Raw genomic sequence first — 16,716 nt, 5'->3', positions numbered from 1 at the left:
GCTGGGGTGGTAGACGCTGGTCCCTTCCTCCATATCCTCTTCCAGAGCTTCAGAATCCTCCCTTCTCCTCCCCGTCCACCCCTTGTCTCTCTGGCCCCAAACTCCCCTAGCAGTCCTCAGTCCTAACTCAGGAACTATGTTTTTGAATTCAACAATTTCCTTGGTAACACAATTGACTTATCTGACATACTAAAATGCACACGCCTGGCCCTGATATTATCCTACCTCCCGGTTTTAAATGTGTAACAAATATATCCTATAACCACTCTCCTGACACTGCAGGAACATCTGTGATCTTAAATGTTACCATACCTAAGAGTCACCCAATCTCCTGAATCAGAATAAGGAGACTAAATAATCTTCTCTATTTCCTACTCCTAAATAAAAATTACTCGTGCAATTTATAGTAGCTACATCACAGCGCCAGTGTGATGACTTAATTAGATAACTCATGCCAACTGTTTGGTACCTAGGGCCTGGTATATAGAAAGTGCTCAATATTTAGCTATGATCATTTACGTACATTATCTCTCACAATAGCACCTGGGGATAGGCATTAAACGACGCACTCCCCTGCCACCATCCCTCCCCCCATCTCACCCCCATTTACAGAAGCAGGAGCCAAGGCTCAGAGCAAAGGAGATTTCCCAAGGTCAGGAGGGCACCGATGTGATGTTCAGCCCTCAGCCTCTGGGTGAGAGACCCCTCCCATTACACCCCTGTAAGGGACACAAGGGGTCTTAAAGGAGACGAGTATGGAAAAGCGCGAGCACAGTGCCCGGCATACAGTGGGGACCCCGGGATGGGGAGACCCCGGCACTGCGAGTCATCTGGATTCCTCCCAAGCGGCTCCTCCACTCCCGGAGTCCAGAGTCCCCCGACCCCGGGTGCGACGCTGAATCTCCCCGAGGTCCGCGCCGTGGGGCTTTGTACGCCGCAGGCCGGCCCCACTCACCGAGTCCCATCGCGGCGCGCGGAGGTGGCAGCCGGGCCTGCGGGGCAGGGGTCGTGGCGCCTGGGCCGGAAGCCCGCCCTGCCGGCCGCGCGGCCCCCGCACGTCTGGCCCGAGCCTCCCGCCTGACCCTCGCCCGCGCCCCCGCGTCGCTGCGGCCCGCCCGGCGGGCCAGCGTCCTACCTGCAGCGGCGGCGCAGCGGCCACGGCGATCGGGGGAGGGGCCGGCGGGATGCGAGCGCGGGCGGCCTCGGCTCCTCTCGCAGGCTGGGCGGCCGGGAGGGCCGCGGGCTCCGGAGCGCCGGGCGGCGGCGGCGCGCCCCCGGCCGGTCAGGCCCCACCACGCGCGCAGCGGCCACAAAGCCCGGGAGCCGCCGCCCCCTCGCGGGCCGCCCGCCGCCTGCGGGTCCGCAGGCGCCGAGGAGGGCGGGAGCGCGGCCCCGCGCAGTCCCCACCTCCCCAAGCCCTGGTGGCCGGCCTCCCCCGAGGTTCGGGGCGGGGCGCAGGGGGTCCTCCGCCTACCCACCCCTCTCCCTCCTGGCTGACATTCTTGTGGTGAGTTCCCATTTCCCACCTTTGCGGACGAGCTCCTGAAGGACTTGAAAAACTGTTTCATTTCCATGAACAACAAAAGAATGTATTTGTCGCAAGGTATTTGGCGGCCATGGACGCGAAATAGCCCAGTCCAAACCCCCTATCTGAGAAAGGCCCCTTTTCCTTCGGGACACCCTGCTACTTGAGTAGACAACGCTCCTTGGCTGGGTTCATCACGGAGTTGTGTTTTGTTTTTTTTAATTTGCGGGATGTCTCCCCCTAGGCTGCGCACCTCGAGGGCAGAGACTACCGTCAGCACCCCAGGACCTGGTTCAGACACTGTGCGCTGAGTACGTGGGAATTTGTGCGCGGATGAATGAATGCACGACAGATGCCACTCTAGGACAAGGCACCTTTTATAGTGCCTCCACAAGGATGGGGGCTAGGTGTTTCTTTTGCCCTGTATCCATTGGGAAGATTCCAAGCTCAGAAGGGCACAGAGGGCTGCTGAACTTTCTGTTGTTCTAATCGAAGTGAAATTCACATAACATAAAAATAACCACTTTAAAGTCAACAACCCAGTGGCGTTTATTACATTCACAATGTTAAGCAACCACATCATCTCTACTTGTGAAACATTTATCACCCCAAAAGGAAACCCCCTCCCGATTAAGCAGTCACTCTCTATCCCCGCCCCTCCCCAACCAGGGGTACCCACTAATTTATTTTCCGTCTCTCTGGATTTGGCCATTCTAGACATTTCATATCAATGGAATCATACAATATGTGGTCTTTTGTGTCTGGCTTCTTTCACTTAGCATGATGTTTTCAAGGTTCATCCAGGTTGTAGCATGTCAGTACCTCATTCCTTTTCATGGCTAAATAATTGTATGTATACCACAGTGCGTTTGTACATGTATCCATTGATGGATATTTGTGTTATTTCCACCCTTTGACTACTGTGAATAGTGCTGCGCTGAACATGCCTGTAAACGTATTTGTGTATCTGTTTTCAGTTCTTTGGGGTATATACCTAGGAGTGGGCTTGCTGGGTCATATGGTAATTCTATGTTTAACTTTTCGAGGAACTGCCAAAAAGATTTTCCATAGTGGCTAAATGAATGATTTTACATTCCCATCAGCAATGTATGAGGGTTCCAAATTCTCCACCACCTCACCAACACTCGCTATTTTTTCATTTTGTAAAAATGTCTTGATTATATGTGAGGCTACTGCCACCCTCCCAGCTCCCATGACCCACAGACCCACTTGGCTCAGAGGCTGAGAGGCTGAGCCAGGTCTTTTGACTACAAAGAAACACCCAAACACTTCTAGGGGTCAGAAGCACCAATAAAAATAAAGACCCTTACTATAACCTAGAGTTATACTACTCCTTGTTCATTATTTTAACAATAATTTGTCTGGTGTCCAAGAAGCTTTGAAATTGTCCAGAGAACTCGGAAACTAAGACCATCCCGAGAGAGTTACTATTGGCAAACTTTATGACACTCATCTCACTGGAACCCAAGGCAGTACACCATTTCCACTTTGAGTCTTCCACCCTAGTCCCATGTTAGATGTCTATGAAGATTTCCTTCTAAAATGAGGATACAGCCAAGGGAAAACTACTGGGGTGTGAAAATAGTCAATTCAGATTGGAAATTTGATTGACAGGTGGTACAGTGAGGGAAAAGAAAGCAATGAATTTAACAGACAGACAGGGGCCTGAATCCTGACTTTACTGATTATAGTTTGTGAACTAAGTTAACCACTTAGAATCTTAGGTTTTTCATTTCTAAGGTGAGAATAATGATACTTACCTGGCAGGGTGATGAAAGCTTCTAGTCTTGACTTTAATACATGATTAACATCATTATTATTACTGCATGTTGTGAGTATTGTTATTATTGTTTAAAATAATAATATTTAAAATAATGATGGTTGACATGAGCCACATGCAGAAATCCTGCTAAGGAAACAGAAACTCCTATCTAATCACGTGTCTCCTCCTCAAATCAAGAGAGTACACTAGTGAGAGGCCCGTGCACCGCGATGAAGAGTGGCCCCCACTTGCTGCAACTAGAGAAAGCCCTCGCACAGAAACGAAGACCCAACACAGCCATAAATAAATAAATAAATAAATAAAAGAGAGTAAACTATCTCCAAAACTAATGTGACAAGGGCATCTCGTAATGTGTGTAATGTGGTCACTGCCCTCCCAGCTCTCTCCTTGTTCCCTTATTTCCCTCCTTGTTCCCTGCCCTTGGACAAGCTTCTTAACCCTCCTGAGTCTTATCTGTAAAGTGACGTAACAATACGTACTTAACAGGGTTGTTTGAGGATTCAGTAAGGTATTTATAAAAGGCTTAGTACAGTGCAAGTTACATAGAAAACACTCAATAAATGTTATCTATTATTATTAATAATAAAGTTGCTATAACTTCTCTGTAGAAAGAGTCAATAGAAGGGTGGACCCTACACAGAGTCTAATAAAAGGAAGCCTTTCAAGAGAACCCATCTGTGTGACTTGTCCCTTCCTCAAGAGCAGGAGGGCCATTCCAGTGATGGAGGTGAGTGATGCATTGCACCCTGATAGCTTGTTGAGAATAACTCTGAAAACAGTTTCTCCTTTGTTCAGATCCAGTCTCACCAAGCAGACTTGACATAGGAGTTGGTTGTTACATAAGTTTTCTTGAGGGAGAGAAAATGCACTGATCATCCAACCTGAATACTCCACAGTTTTGAGAAAGTACAGTTCTCTTAATACATTGAGGTTTAGTTTATCCAACCATTTTGACTGCTCAGATCCAGAATCCCTAAAATTGAATTAAGTATGGACATTAGAGACAACTTTCATCAGGCTTTCTTAGTGGCAAGTAAGAGATTCATTCTTTACAACCTTTTTTTTTTTTTTTTTTGCGGTACACGGGCCTCTCACTGTTGTGACCTCTCCCGTTGCGGAGCACAGGCTCCGGACGCGCAGGCTCAGCAGCCATGGCTCATGGGCCCAGCCGCTCCGCGGCATATGGGATCTTCCCGGACCGGGGCATGAACCCGTGTCCCCTGCATCGGCAGGCGGACTCTCAACCACTGCGCCGCCCGGGAAGCCCTAGAGTTGATTTTTTTATCTGAACATCCCCTTCCCTAAATTGGAGAAGGGCAGACTATTATTCACATGGCTAGATAGATCCAAATATCTTTTGTAAGACATGGGCATGGAGAAAAACAAAAATGCCTCAACTTACAGGATCCAGCTGTCCAGGGAAGGAATGAGGGGTGAGGAGCTGGGAGTGCTGAACAAGAGTGTACAGGTGGAGTCATTAGGAGACCAAAAGCTACTGCTGAGGGAGCAACCTAGAAGAGTGCCAGGTCAGAAAGTGATGGGCTATCAGGGCCAGAATGAAATCCAGGCTGCTTGAAAATTCCAGAACTCATGGGTTTCAAATGCCTATACTCTACCTTTCCATGAGACCCACCCTGTCTATTTTAAAGTGGCTAGATTTGCAAGCTACTGGCCACTGGTACTGCTGGTGCCACGGCAATTTGATGTTGAGGCGGTTTTGGTGAACACGCTATCAGTATCTAGGTTTATTAGTTACTCGCTGTGGTGTAACCAGTTACCAGAATTGAGAGGCTTAAACCAATGAACATGTATTATCTCACAGTTTCTGTGGGTCAGGAAGCAGCTTATCTAAACAGTTCTGCCTTGGGGTCTCTTACAAGGTCACAGTCACGATGTCAGCTGGGGCAAGAGGCAGGTTCCAGTTTGTCCTCGAGTGTCCCAGTGTTCTTTGTGGGCCCAAATTTGCCCTGGAAGGTTCTAGTTTGTCCTTGATCTTGTCCCCATCCAGCTTTCCTTCCCAACTGCCAATCTGGCTGACCTACAGCAACTTCAGGCTAACACTAAACTCGAGGCAACAGCAGCCTACATAGACTGTTCCACCAGCTGCGACAGTTGCATGAGGTCTAACCCCTTTTAAATGTCTGAAGACACTGCTACAAGCCTGTGTTACTTTTCATAGAGCTGCTTGAAACTGTTCTACATTTCTTTTTTTTTTTAAGATTTATTTATTTATTATTTATTTATTTATTCTTTGGCTGTGTTGGGTCTTAGTTGTGCCATGTGGGCTCTTTCGTGGCAGCGCGCAGCCTTCTCTCTAGTTGTGGCGGGCGGGTTTTCTCTTCTCTAGTTGTGGCGCGCAAGCTCCAGGGTGCGTGAGCTCTGTAGTTGCAGCACGTGGGTTCCAGAGCACATGGGCTCTGTAGTTTGCGGCATGCAGCCTCTCTAGTTGAGGCACATGGGCTCAGTAGTTGTGGTGCAGGGGCTTAGTTGCCCCGTAGCATGTGGGATCTTAATTCCCTGACCAGGGATCAAACCCGTGTCCCCTGCATTGTAAGGCGTATTCTTTACCACTGGACCACGAGGGAAGTCCTTGTTCTACATTTCTAGACCTACTTTGCTACTACTAATAGGCTGTGAAATCTTGGGGAAGAGGTTTAGTGTCTGAAAAATGAAGAGTCTGGTTTAGATCCCTAATTGTAGCTTCAATATTAGATGCTACTACTCTCTTTTTTTCACTATCAAATTTCTATCTCAACAATTCCACTTCTAGGTCCTCTCCTAGAAAAACATTTGCCTGTGATTACAAAGAGGCATGCATGTTCATTGCAGCTTTGATAATGGAAAACAAAGTAAGGTATAGGGAGGAGACGAAGGAAGAGAGATGGAGAGGAAGAGGGAGAGGGAGAGGGAGAGGGGGAGGGAAAGAAAGAAAGAAAGGAGGGAGGAAAGGAAGGGAGGGAGGGAGGGGAGGAAGGGAGGGAGGGAGGGGAGGAAGGGAGGGAGGGAGGGGAGGAAGGGAGGGAGGGAGGGGACTTCCCCAGTGGTCCAGTGGTTAAGACTGCGCTTCTACTGCAGGGGGTTGGGGCTCGGGGAACTGTGATCCCACATGCTCCGCGGTGCGGCCAAAAATCCAAAAAAAAAAAAAAAGAGGAGGAGGGGCAGGGAGAGAAGGGAAAAATCACTGGAAGCAACCCAAAAGTCCATCAATAGGGAATAATTCAATAAACTATGGTACTTCATAGGACTGACAAAGCAGTGTATGATGTGTTTGTTTGCTTATTTTTCTTTTGTTTTATTTTACGCAGCCATTTTGACTCCACAGTTTTAGACCTGGTCAACATTTTAGTCCTGGGCATATTCTCACCAAGGACATTTTGATCCAACAAAGAGTTAGCTTGCTCTTAACTCTACTGTAAGTATGAGTAGTTAGTATTACTATGGGCAAAGCTAAAAAAGCAATAAGTCAATGAAAGATGACAAGGAAATATTATTCTTCTGGAGTATCTGAAAGGATTTGCTTACAGCATTCTCATAAATTAATCAGTAATTAAGTATAAGATGTCAGTATTTTGTCCAATTCATAATAAATATTTCTGGCAGAAATAATTAATGCAAAATAAAATTGACAAAGGCTAAAACTGCATGTGGCAAATGTCAGATCTGCTAACCTTGACTTGGGAAAACAGGACTTGCTAGAAACACTGTTCACAAACTAGCACTCAAAATGGCAGAAAAGCTAATCAATTAAATTTAAAATAGAAAATTTTCATAGAAAAGAATTGATCCTATTAATTCTATTAATTATAATTTCAGTAAAATAGAAATGTAAAAATTTGGAAATCATTTAACTGTGCTCACTGGCCAAGGAATTAAATGAGTGTAATAGAATTGACTCCAGAATATATATTCTCAACAAAAATTTGTGAATGATTGTATAATTCCGACTGATATTCTTATGTTCTTAAACTTGTGTTCAAAATGTCCTTGAGTCAAAAATAGCAGAGTCAAAATCCTGGTGTTAAAAAAGTCCTGTTTCTCTCTACAGGCTCTATGCTCTCACATTTCTTCTTAGTTCTTAGAGTTAATTCTTACAGCCAGTGGTTTGAGAACCACTTCTGTAGCCAGATAAGAAAGGAGGGTCCAGTGCATACCAATTAAAATCCCCAAAGCATTTTCATGGAATTTGACAAGTTGATTCTAAAATTCATCTGCAAGAGAAAATGTTCAAGAATAGTGAAGAAAGTTTTATTTTACTTTTTTGATCAGAAATGGGACTTGTCTTACCAGATAACAAAATATTCTATAAACTCATATAAATTAAACCTGCATGTTGCTATACAGGAATAGATAACTAAATCCAACGACTAAAATAAAGCTCAAACATATTCTTGGACATGTGGGAATATCATAGGTATAAACTATATGGAAAGGATTGATTAGTCCACAAATGGGGTTGAGATACTTAGCTATCCATTTACAAAGAAATAACATTTCTACTCTACATCATATTTTTAAAATTCCAGATGAATTTTAAAGCTACATGTAAAAGAAAATTGTACAAGTATTAAAATAATATATAGAGGGCTTCCCTGGTGGCGCAGTGGTTAAGAATCCGCCTGCCAATGCAGGGGACACGGGTTCAAGCCCTGGTCCTGGAAGATCCCACATGCCGCGGAGCAACTAAGCCCATGTGCCACAACTACTGAGCCTGTGCTCTAGAGCCCCCGTGCTAAGAGCCCATGCTTGGCAACAAGAGAAGCCACCGAAATAAGAAGCCCGTGCACCGCAATGAAGAGTAGCCCCCACTCACTGCAACTAGAGAAAGCCCGCATGCAGCAATGAAGATCCAACACAGCCAAAAATAAATTTTAAAAAATAATAATAATATACAGATCTTGTTCGTTTCGTCAAAAACGATAATACTTTCCTATATAAGATACAAAAAGCAAAGCTATACAAGGCACGATTGATACATTTAACTAGAGAATTCTACACTCAGAATGCCCAGATCTTAGATTCTAATACCATTCTCCAATAAAAGGAACCAGGGTTCCTTGGAGAAATGGTTGGTTCTATTAATAGGGTAGGAAATATACAAGATGAGTCTGGAAAATTTTGTAGTGCCAGAAGATAAAGAAGAGCTAAACTACATACATACGCACTCACACACACACACACACACACACACACACACACACACACACACATACACATTCACACACAGTTATGGGGATGTGTCAAAGAGACACAGGAGCCAATTGAAAAATCACCATTGGCCATAGTTGTAACAATTTGAGCAATAATATAAATAAAGTAGTATTGAATTAGAACCCAAAGTATAAAATAAATATCATAAGTCCATACATATATGATTGAATAAATAAGTAAATGAGGGAGAATAGATAAATCTGCCACGCCAAAGAATTCCAGCATAACTCCCCATTCCTTAAGTGTGGGCTATGCATAGTGACTCTTCCAATGAGTACAGTATGTAAAGGGAGAAAAGGAAGAGCAACTTTATACTGAATAAACCAAACAAACACTACCTCAGCCAGCTGATCAAGATTAATATCAATAGTGATAAGTCATGTTGATAGGTTTGAAATGAGGTGATAAGAAGGGCACTTTACCTCTGTGGTTTTCCTCCCCCAAACCCAAAACTCCAGTCTAATGATGAGAAAAACACCAGGTAAATCCCAACTGGGGGACAGAATACCTAACTAGTACTCCTTAAAATGACAAGGACATCAAAAACAAGGAAAGTCTGGAAACCTTTACAGCCAAGAGGATCATAAGGGGACATGACGACTAAATATAATAATGTGCTATTGTGGATGGGACCCTGCAATAGAAAAAGGACATTAGGCAAAAACTAAAGAAATCTGAATACAGTATAAGCTTTAGTTAATAATAATGTATCAGTGTTGGTTCATTAATTGTGACAAAGGTTCCATACTTAAGTGAGATGTTAACAATACGAGAAACAGAGTGTGGAGGTATATAGCAACGCTGTACTATCTTTAGTTCACTGTGACCTTGACAAATGTTTTTTTAATAAATTTATTTGGCTGTGTTGGGTCTTCATTGTTGAACATGGGCTTTCTCTAGTTGCAGCAAGCAGGGGCTACTCTTCGTTGTGGTGCGCTGGCTTCTCATTGCGGTGTCTTCTCTTGTTGTGGAGCACAGGCTCTAGGTGCATGGGCTTCAGTAGTTGTGGCACGCAGGCTCAGTAGCTGTGGCTCACGGGCTCTAGTGCACAGGCTCAGTGGTTGTGGTGCACAGGCTTAGCTGCTCCGTGGCATGTGGGATCTTCCCGGACCAGGGATCGAACCTGTCTCCCCTGCATTGGCAGGCGGATTCTCAACCACTGCGTCACCAGGGAAGTCCCAACCTTGACAATTTTGAGGAGTATCAGTCAGGTATCTTATAGGATGCTCCTCAGTTTTTCCCAGTATTAGACTGGAGTTATGGATTTGGGGGGAGGACAGTAGCTATTAGAATTTTTAAATATGAAATTCTAGGAATCTTGAGAAATACTATTTGCACATATGGAAAAAAAGGCATGAAAAGCGGTTTACTGAAGCATTATTGGAAAAAAAAAGTGAAAACTTAACACCTATTGATAAGAAAATGATTAAACTACGGAATAGTCATAGTGTAGTACATCATATTTCATTGACTTCAGGATGTCATAATTATAGACATCATTATTTTATGTATCATTGAAAAAGAAAAATGCTCCTAATAAAACTATGACACAGGGACTTCCCTGGTGGCACAGTGGTTAAGAATCCACCTGCCAATGCAGGGGACACAGGTTCAAGCCTTGGTCCTCGAAGATCCCACAGCCCGCATAGCAACTAAGCCCGTGTGCCACAACTACTGAGCCTGCGCTCTAGAGCCCGCGAGACACAACTACTGAGCCCAAATGCCACAACTACTGAAGACCGCACGCCTAGAGCCCGTGCTCCACAGCAGAGTAGCCACCATAATGAGAAGCCCGCACACTGCGACGAAGAGTAGCTCCCGCTCGCTGCAACTAGAGAAAGCCCGCGCACAGCAACGAAGCCCCAATGCAGCCAAAAATAAATAAATAAAATAAATTTTTAAAAATAAACAAATAAAGCTTTCTTATCATTTATAATTTTTATTTTATACTTATTCAGAAGGCCACGTGAAACTTAAGACATGGATTTTTAACTCCATATCATCCTCATGCATACATTAAAATGAAAGTATTAATCAAATAAATTGATTAAAGTATATATAAATCTTCTTCTCAGAGTCTGAACCATCTGAATCATGTTTAGACTCAGGATCATCAATATTCCAGGCTGCTAACATCCATTCTGCAAGTTTTGAAGTATCTCCAGCAGGTGATGACAGCTACATCACTACTGCTGCCTAGCTGACAGCAATTGTAAGATGCATACTAATTTTAGAGATAATAACATGTGAATGAAAAAGTGAGCCTTAGAATAATGAAACGAGGGTATTGTGCAGCAGCTAAAGCAACCAAGGAAGTTTCACACAGACCACCATGGAAAGTTCTAATTCATTCATATCGCCAAGGAAAACTAGCAAGTTGCAAAAAATATATAGTGTGAGTTCATTTATGGAAACTCTATATTTCTGTGGCAGACACTGAAAATTCGGTTACCCAAAAGATATTTACAACTTGCTTTTACTGTGCCATTCTATAGTTTAGATACTTGAAAAGTAAATTACTTCCCTAGACTCCCTTGTTGATAGAGGGGTCATGTGATACAGTATGGCCAGTGACTTGTAGGCAGACGACGTTCTGGTAGGCTTCCTTTCTTTTTTTTTTTTTTTTTTTTTTGCGGTAAGCGGGCCTCTCACTGTTGTGGCCTCTCCTGTTGCGGAGCACAGGCTCCGGACACACAGACTCAGCGGCCATGGCTCACAGGCCTAGCCGCTCCGCGGCATGTGGGATCTTCCCGGACCGGGGCACGAACCCGTGTCCCCTGCATCGGCAGGCGGACTCTCAACCACTGCACCACCAGGGAAGCCCAGTAGGCTTCCTTTCTTGAATTAAAATATAAAACTTCACAAGATGGCTTTTGTCCTTTCCTGCTAATATGTGGACTCACCTTTAGAGAAGCAGCAATCACCTTGAGACCATGAGGACAAACCTGTGGATGGTGAAACCAAGACAGAAAGAGCCTGCTGGCTCTGCACTCCTACCCCTGGGCTTCCTTTCGAATGAGACTAATAAACTGCTTCCTTTGGTTGGGTATTCAGTTGGCAGAATAAGGTCCTAACTGCTACAAGTCAGGGTAGGGCTAGATTTTGAAGTATCTGAACAAAATGCACAGTAAACTGATGTGTGGAGTTGGGAATAGAATTGGGAGGAGATGTTGGGGGAATTTCCCTTCATTTTTAGTTTTTTAATTTTTTACAACGTAAAGGTATTCACATATTACCTATGTAGCTAAAAGAATTATTTTTGTAAGATTTATGTCAGAAATGGAAAGAGACTCGCTGACAAGAAAGGCGCTTACAATGCGGTAGCATCTCAGGCTGAGACCTTTGTTCAAATGACTTAGGACCAGAAAAGACAAAAAGTTTTTCCACTGAGCTATCAGTTTACTATCCATTCAAAAAGGTTAAGCTGGCTTGCTTTATTTGTTCTTAGAGAGTTTAGACTGCTTCATAATGCATACTAGTTCCTTTTCTAAAGGCTCTCAAACTACCTTTTTTTGCTTGTTTTTGGCCGCGTGTCTTGTGGGGATCTTATTTCCCCAACCAGGAATCGAACCTGTGTCCTCTGCAGTGAAAGCGCGGCGCCCTAAGCACTGGACCGCCAGGGAATTCCCCTCATAAACTACCTTTGATATGATCCATCCTGGGTTTGATTGGTGCTCAGTAAAAGTCAAGATTACCAGAGTCCATTTTTCAAGATCTACTTTTTTCTCACTTCTAAAATCAGCACATTTTCCAGTCTTTAATTTCCTGTTACTGCTCATGTTCTCTGATATTTCCCAAAGACTACCAGCATAACAGTTGCATACAAAAGATCCTGGCACACACAAAAAAAACACGTTATGATGATTCTTATGCTATTAACGTTCATGATAGTAACGGCACTTACCAGTTACTGGGCATTTCCTTTGTGCAAGGCACTGTGCTAAGCACTTTACACACACTGTCTAATGTCATCTTCACAAAAGTCCCGTGAGCTCCATTTCACAGAGATAGACCCTGAAGCTCGGGCAGGTAACTTGCCCAAAGCCACACAGAGGCACGCGGTGTCAGAACAGACTGCGACCTGCAAAGCACCAGCTCTTGACCACCAAGCTTAATTGAAAAAAAGGCAAAATCAGTAAAAGTGTAAACTCAGGTCAGTCCCCAAAATGTTCTCTTTGCGTACACTTCAAACACTCACTAAGCTGCCCCACTTAGCCAGAGTTGACTGCCATTCCGAGCTTTTCCTTGTTTCCCTTATCACCGCCGCCTGAGCTCCGCAGGCTCCGCCCCTCCACTAGCCCATAGCACCTTCTGCGCAAGCGCACTGTGGCCCGGAACTTGACTAAGGCCCCGCCTGTCCCCGAGTGCTACGGAGCCGAGCCGAGCCGAGGGAGCGCGCCGAGCGGGGCCGCGCCCGGAGGTGGGTGGGGCCTCCGTGGAATGGGCAGAGTTACGCGAGCCTTGGATTTGCGAATGATGGCGGGGTTTATACGGATTATACTTCTCGCCAGGCAGGAGCCACAAGAAGTTTCCATTGCACAAGTATTTCATCTACCCATCCATTTATTCCAGAAATATGTGTTAGTGGCTACTGAGTGCGGGTACCCACTTGGCTACTGTCCCCCCGGGGCTCCCCCACTTGATAGATACTAGAGAAAGTGAGAGAGCGGGGTTCCTTGAACCTCACCCCCACACTCCAACATCCACACAGGAGAATTCCTAATACTGTAGGAGGAAAAGCCGGCCCAGATCAGGGTTCAGGTCTGCACCTACCTGGGAAATGGCCCCCAGGTTGTCTCTAGGCTTGTCATTCCATGCTTGTCTGTTCTCCCAGACACTTGTACTTACCCCACCCGCCCTTATGTCAAGGTTCCGTCAGCCCTGCTTACACTGTAGCGGGGTTAGAACACTCCACCATAATGTAAGATGAAGAAAGGGGGCACTCAAAAGAGGAGCAAGTAGCTAGGGATGGGTCTGTAGAAGGCAGACGATCTTCAGGATTATCACTGTGGTTCAAAGGAACTAGGTAATGATAGACCCAGTGTTCATAATACTTGGGAAAGTGTGGGCCCTCCCTCAGGAAGCTCACAATGTTTAAAGAAAGAAAAAGTATATGGGGGGGCGGGGCGGAGCGGACAGTGGAATAAAATAAAGATCCCTCCCTCCCAGGTTTTCCTTTCTATGCCTTCCACCTTCCTCTAATAATTAACATGTGATTAATTATTATTAGTCATTTTGTAATTTCCCAGTTCCAAAAACGCTTTTCTTCCATTCAGTCTTACAAGTAATCTAGTACATTCCTTGTCACTGCCATCACCTCTACACTGTTATATCCCATATATATGTCTTGTCAGTTTCATGACCCTAAAATTTCTCAGACTTTTCTCTGTCTCACCATGTCCACCCACTACCTTAGTTCAAGCTTTCATATGAATTACTGGTATACCCACCTCCCTTTCATTTTTCCCTTCCTGCTAATCCATTCTCCCCAGAGTAGAGTGATTTGCTTGAGACACAAAATCTAGTCTGTCATTGGATTCTGAGCACTGGCTTACCTTTGTTTTAAGGATAAAAACCAAAATCCTTAGTGCGACCTACAATGTGACCCTGTCGAAATCTTTACTCTCTTTGACTCTGTTCTCTCCTTTGTCTTTCTGTTACACCCACTGGCCTTCTTTTAGTTCCTTGAATATGCTTTCACCTCAGGGACTTTGCACATGCTATTCCCTCTGCTTACAGTGTTCTTTTCCTTACTTATAACATTATTTTTTAGTTAAAAATGTTTCCCAGTATTATCAAGGAACAATTGACAAATATATTTGTATATACTTACAGTGTACAATGAGATGATTTGATACATTGTATCAAATGATTGGAATGATTACCAAGATCAAGATAATTAACACATCCATCACCTCACACAATTAACTTTTTTTTCTGGTAAGAATGCTTAAGGCGTACTCTCTCAGCAATTTTCGAGTATATAATACCATATTATTAACTATAGTGAACATGCTCCACATTACATTCTCAGAACTTAATCTTCTTATAACCAAAAGTTTGTGCTCTTTGATCTATATCTCCTCATTTCCTCCTCACCCCAACCCCTAGCAACCACCATTCTCTTCTCTGTTTCTATGAAATTGGCTTTTTTTTTTTAAGATTCTACCTATAAATGATACCATACAGTATTTGTCTTTCTCTGGCTTATTTCATTTAGCATAATGACCTCCAGCTTCATCCATGTTGTCACAAATGACAAAATTTTCTTCTGTTTCATACCTGAATATTATTTCATTGTCTACATAGACCACATTTTCTTTACCCATTCATCCATCAATGACACTTAGGTTGTTTCCATATCTTGGCTCTTGTGAATGACGCTGCAATGAAGATGGGTATACATATATCTTTCTGAGATACCGATTTTGTTTCCTTCAGATATATATACCAAAGGAGTGGGATTGCTGGATCATATGGTACTTTTATTTTTAACTTTTTGAGGAAATTCCATACTGTTTTCCATAATGGCTATACCAATTTACATTCCCACCAACAGCTTATATTACGTCCACATCCACACCAACATTTGTTATCTCTTGTCTTTTTGATTATAGCCATCCTAACATGTGTGAGGTGATATCTCATTGTGCTTTTGATTTTCATTTCCCTGATGATTAGTGATGTTGAGCACCTTTTCAGATACCTATTAGCCATTTGAGTGTCTTCTTTGAACTCATCACATTCTAAACACCTGCACATCCTTTAGATCTCAGATTCAACATCACTTCTCAAGAGAAAATTTCTCTGATTCCCAGACCAGGTCATTACAAGGATAAATTCTGGCAAGTAAGCATGATTAAATCAAGAAAGTGCATGTGTTTGGAATTCCATTTGCTCTTCCAGATGCACTCTTCACTTTTCTTTACCTTGCGTTATACCCAAGGGGGCCAACCTGTGTGGGCCACACCAAAGTCCCCCTGGCCCTATGGCTTCTGACAGTCTGAGTGGGGCGCATAGGCAGGAGCTCAGAGCCAGGGGGTGTCTTTGCTTTTATCCCCTTGCCTCTTCCTTTGGGGTCCCTGCAGACTGGCTGCTCCCTTGACCATGTACTTACTAAGCTTCTGTCAGGCAGGGGTTTCCTCTGAGCTATCTTGGTTTCTAGGTTCCCTTAACTGCCCCTCCTCCCTCCTCTTGCCACTTCAGGCCAATGGGTACCATCAGCAGTGTGGTCACATACTACATTATTACTTGTGGCTTCTTTAATTCCTGCCCACTCTTTTGTAAACAGATCTTGTGTTAAGCACTCCTCAAATTACTCTCGCAAAGTGTGCCATCTGTTTCCCCCAGGGATCCTGTTAGAGACATTGCCCCTGGGGATTTTTCAAGTAACTAAAATTTACATTATTGGTGTCAAAACTTTTCCTCTGGTCAACAGTAAGGGATTATCTAATCTATTATAGTTACAAAATGAAATGCTATTGGTTATTGAAAAATCATGTTTTTAAAAAATAGAAACATGATGCAAAGCATATACTGAATTTGATCTCACTTTTATAAAACCAAAGAAAACAAACTAAAACAAATGTGTGTATATAAAAGATTCAACAGATATGTTCCAAAATGGTAATAGTTGCTTTCAGAGTGACAGGATTTTTTCTTTATGATTTTCTATTTTTTCCCATTGTCTGTAATAATGCTACATTATTATGATGATGAAATATATATGTTATTTTAAAACATCTTACTTGATCCAATACAAATTATAAAATTACTAATTAATTAAAATGAAAGTTAAATAAGACAGAAAGTATATTGCCTAGGATACGTGCCTATTACTTGGCACAGAGTACGTATTCAATATGTCAATTATAACTTATTATTACAAATCATGTTTTACGTATTTCTCTACCTTATGAAACTAAATACAGAGAATAGAAATTAGCCTTTTCTGAGTGACTCAAATATTAATAATTCATTTAGTATATAAGAAAATGTATAAAATAGAATCATCCCCAGAGAGATTAAGTGACTTCCCTGAGGTCATATACAGCTAATTAGTGCTCTCAGCTCACCCTCTCTCTAAAGACTTCCTCCAAGACATCCTTCCTTCCCTCTGGAGAAATACTTCTTTTCCTGTATTTGTCACTACTCACGACTTAGTTAATTCTATTACAGG

At 43.4% G+C, this 16,716-nt stretch overlaps 1 protein-coding gene across 4 annotated transcripts in view; it reads right to left on the bottom strand.

The window, feature by feature from the left end:
* Nucleotides 1–12,831, bottom strand: part of MSANTD3 (Myb/SANT DNA binding domain containing 3) — a 36,581-nt gene extending 23,750 nt beyond the window's left edge. Inside the window, exons 1-2 of one of the 4 annotated variants that reach the window (XM_033431207.2) lie at nucleotides 12,736–12,831; nucleotides 12,442–12,647 (exon numbers count right to left, since the gene is read on the bottom strand). The gene's annotated coding sequence lies outside the window, so the exon portion shown is untranslated. Of the gene's footprint in view, nucleotides 1–955; nucleotides 1,096–1,135; nucleotides 1,379–12,441 lie in introns of those variants that run through there. The other 3 variants (XM_033431206.2, XM_004271487.3, XM_049710995.1) reach the window with 3 other exon arrangements.
* Between the last annotated feature and the right edge of the window lie 3,885 nt (nucleotides 12,832–16,716).

The sequence above is a fragment of the Orcinus orca genome, chromosome 6, assembly GCF_937001465.1.
Source record: "Orcinus orca chromosome 6, mOrcOrc1.1, whole genome shotgun sequence".
Classification (NCBI taxonomy): Eukaryota; Metazoa; Chordata; class Mammalia; order Artiodactyla; family Delphinidae; genus Orcinus; species Orcinus orca.
Note: the sequence above shows the minus strand (reverse complement) of the source record. Positions and strands in the feature narration are given on the sequence as shown.